The sequence below is a fragment of the Sardina pilchardus genome, chromosome 12, assembly GCF_963854185.1.
Source record: "Sardina pilchardus chromosome 12, fSarPil1.1, whole genome shotgun sequence".
Lineage (NCBI taxonomy): Eukaryota > Metazoa > Chordata > Actinopteri > Clupeiformes > Clupeidae > Sardina > Sardina pilchardus.
In genome coordinates this window covers 20,752,683-20,757,682 of record NC_085005.1, presented here as the reverse complement: position 1 = coordinate 20,757,682, position 5,000 = coordinate 20,752,683, and positions in this window count along the sequence as shown.

Genomic DNA, 5,000 nt, shown 5'->3' with positions numbered 1-5,000 from the left:
AACTAATGAACTGGGAATACAAAGCAGTCAGCTAACGTTTCCAGAGATAGCTCTTCGACGAGTGACATCTAATCCCAGTGACAGTGCGCAGATTGAGCTCTGCCCACTCTGCTTGGAAACTAACAGAGATGGAACCGTCGGGGCAGTCTCTCTCTCTCTCTCTCTCTCTCTCTCTCTCTCTCTCTCTCTCTCTCGCTCTTTCTCTCTCTCTCTCTCGTTATTTCCTGGGCTGCCGGTGCCAGCCTGTTGCTGAGGTGCCTTGCCTTGTGTCTGGTCCTCGTTTAGACGCTCTCTGGCTGTCTCCAAACATCCTAACTCGTGTTATTATATTAATGACAGATTTTATGCTTTATGACTGGAAAGTCAAACACTCTCGATTTCCAGGGCAGCTCTAGTGATGATTTACAGACTGAATGATGAAATGAATTTTCCCGACGGATACGCGTAAAGGCCTTTTTCTTTTGCTTTTCTTTTTCTCTTGCGGCTAGCGCAGAGAACGGAGAAGGCAGACCGCGGAGCGTAAACGCGGCGCTCAAACACAGGCTTTGGACAGCGTAAAGAGGAATAAGTAGCTCCTAATTCTATCCTGAGGCAATGCGTTAGGTCTGCGAGTGAGTTGCAACTATCCGACTCTGGCACGGCTCTCCAGCTCATTCTCCAGTGCCCACGTCCCGTCTGCCATCACCTTAAGACCAGAGTAAAATATACAGCCAGACTCGAGTAACAATGATAAATTGGTCTATCCTTTTTCAAAACATTCATGGAGCGCCTCTGAGCCGTGACATTATTTCAAGCAAAATAACGGCTATCGTGAGGAAAGTGATTTGAAATGAAGTCTCCGTCAGTATATAGCCTACTAACGACCGCCATATTAGCGAGCGCTTGCAAGATGGGTAGCAGAAGGGACGTTCAACTGTTTTTTTTTTCAACACAAATCATCTGACGGTTTGTGTTGATGTGTGGGCCTGTGTATGTGGGGAGGGTATGAGTGGGTATGAGTGTGTTTGTATCTGTGTCTGTGTCTCTCTCTCTCTGTGTGTGTGTGTGTGTGTGTGTCTGTGTGTCTATGTGTCAGTGTGTCTGTACAATTGTTTGCATTTGTGTGTGTGTGTGTGTGTGTGTGTGTGTGTGTGTGTGTGTGTGTGTGTGTGTGTGTGTGTGTGTGTGTGTGTGTGTGTGTGTGTGTTACGTGTGTGTATGTTACGCACATGTGTGTGTGTGTGTGTGTGTGTGTGTGTGTGTGTGTGTGTGTGTGTGTGAAAGAGAGAGAGAGAGAGAGAGAGAGAGAGTTGGGGAGTGTGTGTGTGTGTGTGTGTGTGTGTGTGTGTGTGTGTGTGTGTGTGTGTGTGTGTGTGTGTGTGTGCGTGTGCGCGCGCGCACGTTTGTATGAATGTCTCCCCACAGTCTGAAGGCCTGTGCAATGTTGGCAGGTGCACACGCCATCCACCTTCTGCCAGGTCAGCCATGCAGCGGTAGGCCTCAGGCGACACAGAGACGGCGCGCGACTGCGACAGGTGAGACCGCCATCTTGGCTCTATCCACTGGACTCAGTGTTCTCTCTCTCCCTTTCTTTCTCTCTCTTTCTTTCCCTCTTTCCCATCTTTCTCTGTTTCTCTATCCCCCCTTTACAAATATCCGACCGCGGCTCTGGAAGCGCCACTTGCGGCAGTCGCCTGCTGCCAGAGTCCTGTCTGCTAAGATCGTCAGCCTCGCAGTGAAGCCACAGGCGTGCGCCCGTCGGATCGATAATCCCCATCAAATCCCCACCGCAGGTCACTCAAACAGCAGACAAGCGGACCAGACATCGTGCCATGGGGGCGACGGGAATGGTTGTTGGGTTTGGTGGGGGGGTGGGCTGGGCTGGGATATACCTGATATCCTGTGCGGGGAAAAAAACATTTCTCTCTGCCACTGCACTTTGTCTTCATTAAAAAAAAGAGAGAGAAAAAATCCACATCCCATTCCGTAACGATACTGGATACTGTCTCTGCCGATTTGACAGATTCAACGTTTGCCTCATCCGCTTTGAGGTCTTCTTTTCCTCCACTTCTGTGTGTGATTTTGTATCGTGTGTGTGTGTGCGTTGAAATAGAGAGTGGATGACCTCGTCGCTGACAGTGGGACTGATGTTAAACGTTATCAGAGGGAACAGCACCACCCTCTGTCTGGAGGGAAGACAGATCCGCACCATTCTCCACTCATTCATCTGTCCTGCCTCAGAAGTCTGAAGCAGACAAGAAGCAGTCGCCCATCCTTCAGCACCAAAAAAAAAAAAAAAAAAACGGATTCTCCAGTCAGACTCTCCAGGCCTTTGAAGGAGATGAATGTTTTATTTTCATACTCAGAAGATGGATGAGTATTTTTCGCAGTCCTCTCTGTCGTATAAAGAATTGAAATTCATTTTAGTATTTAATGCAGGCCTTTAGCTGAAAGACTAGAGGCAGAGGATAGCAGTTGTCAGACATGTCTGATAGAGGGCCACCCAGTCAGGAAGAAAGGACCCATTCAGCAAGATCGATGTGATTATTTCAAAGTTGCAGTCTGTCTTATTTCATTGCTGCCAACTAGTGCCAAGATTAAAAAGTCCACAATTATGTAATCACTCCAAAAGAAAAGTTCAGTGAAAGGCTGTACTTTCTATGCATCTTGACGGTTTGTTTCATGTGATGTTATGCGTTATGAATTGTGATTTAAAGCAGTTTGTTTTCCATTTTTCATTCAGCACTACAACATTGGGAATGAAGTTCTGTGAGACGCAAGCATGAGAAGTCACTTCTATGAAATGCAATGCAAGCATGAAAGTGAAGCTATAGTCTATAGCTTAGCTAAATGTATGTTTGTCTCTAACCATTTTTGACAACACCCACTGCATACTGCAATGTTATCAGTCAGACATCATATGATTTGGTTGACTTATCAATATTGTCAATTTGAAGCAGACTGATAGGCATTTGCCCAGTGAGTGTGAAGGACACCTCCAGCAAAACAAACCAGAGTATTGTCCCACATTAGTGGCCAGTTAGTTTTATAGCTGTATATTTTCACATTCTGAAAATGTACATTGTCAGCACATCGTACATACATCGTACATCGTACATTGTACAGTACTATTTAGAATTTCATCTGACACTGACCTATAGCTTTGTCTTGCACATGACAACCTTTTGTGCAAATGCACACACAGCCTTCTTTTTCAGCCTTCTTTTTCAGTCCCTCAACATCACTTGTATGTACAGAATACCAGTCTACTGGACTGAGCTGCTTTTGTACTTTCTGTGTTAATCAGAGCTCACATTCACCTATGGCTTGTCACAGTCTACCAGGAGTGAGGTATGATGCATGTGTGTGTGGAGTGGGGGACGGCCTCGGCAGTAAAAGCCTGGGCAAGAGATTGGATTAAGATCGGATATGAACCCAGCTCAGTAGAAGAGAAGGGAAGGGTGTTGGAGGTGGGAAAGTTTAATTACATTTAAGTGTAGTGTTGGCATGTAATAGGGCTATCAAGTATGGTGCTGTTTTCCTAACCCATTCTAAGTAAGATCATCTGGTCAATATGTCACCTAATCAATCAGTACCGCTAATATGAAATGAAATGAAACACATACTCAGGCAGAAGAGGAAAGAAAAACATACCCTATTATCAGCCACTCAAGGAACTGCTCCAACATATTTTTCAGGGTAAATGTGATTTTGGTTTGTCCACAAAACCTACACGACTGACCACACCAACATGCGTTTTTACTGAATACCATTCCTTCATTGACCTATGCCAAATGTGGTAACTTCTGAGTGACTTCATCGAACATTAATTTACAGGCAGAAATTGGAAAGGATGACTACTCAAATGTAGGCCACGTTCATAGGAGCTTCTGGGAAACCTCTTAATTGGTTTGCATCCTATGCCAAAGGATGTTCATTCAGTGTGTTTTGGCAAGGACAGGTATCAAAGTCTCATAACCTTACCATAAGTGTACCTCAGGGATCAGTACTCGGGCCACTTCTGTTTTCCCTTTACACTACTTCTCAGGTATTCCCCAACAGATCGGCATCCAGCTTGGCCCATCATCTCCTGTGACCCCAGATTAATTTTCTTTGAGCATGCAGCTAAGGTTACAAAATGATGTTGGTTCATCCTATACAATATTGGGAAGATCAGGTCTTGTCAAACCACTTCTTGAGATGTCATGTCTGTTCTGTGGTGCTGTTTGCAAAGGGATCTAAGACACATTTAGAGAAAGTATTGTATTGCTTATTTGGTGTAGAAAACTACAAAATGTGTTTGCTGTACCTTTACTGTAACTACTGTTGTAGTTTTAGAAAAGTTGGGAGTTCAATTAAATGTGTGCTCCCTAAAGTAATGGGACACCCTACACACAGGACCCTACACAGGAATGCGCAAAAACTAGGGTCAGGGCAACAATCTAAGAGAAGGGGAGGTATTGGGATGGGGCCCAAGGACTTACATGTCAATGATAGCTACAGCTTGAGAGGAATGAATATACAATTATTTTTTATTCAGTACATTTAGTTTTTTCACAGTTTTTTTTTTCTGATAAATGGAGCAGACATAGCAAAAATGCTCATTTTAATAACTACATTTTGCATTTCGTTGTCCAGTGTATACTGATTGATTGAAATCACACAGTGATTTGACAACAGGATGTGTTGTTTGCATGTATTATGTGTTTTGAGAGAGCAAAGCAAAATGTGTCATTTTGGACAGAGCGCTTTTGCTCAGGGTGTTTTGAAAAAGTGTTGTCAGAGTTGAGTTGACACAAGCATCAAAGCAATCGACAAAAACTGTATGTCAATGGTAGTTACATCATGGGAGGAATGAATTCAATTCATTTTTATTCAATACATTTAGTCTTTTCACAGTTTTGTGGCACTATGGCACAGACATAGCAAAAATGAAGGCTGACACTCGCACCACAGTCCTCATATTGAGAACTGTTTTTCATTTTGTCGTTCAGTGTGTAATGATTGATTGACAGCAAGAT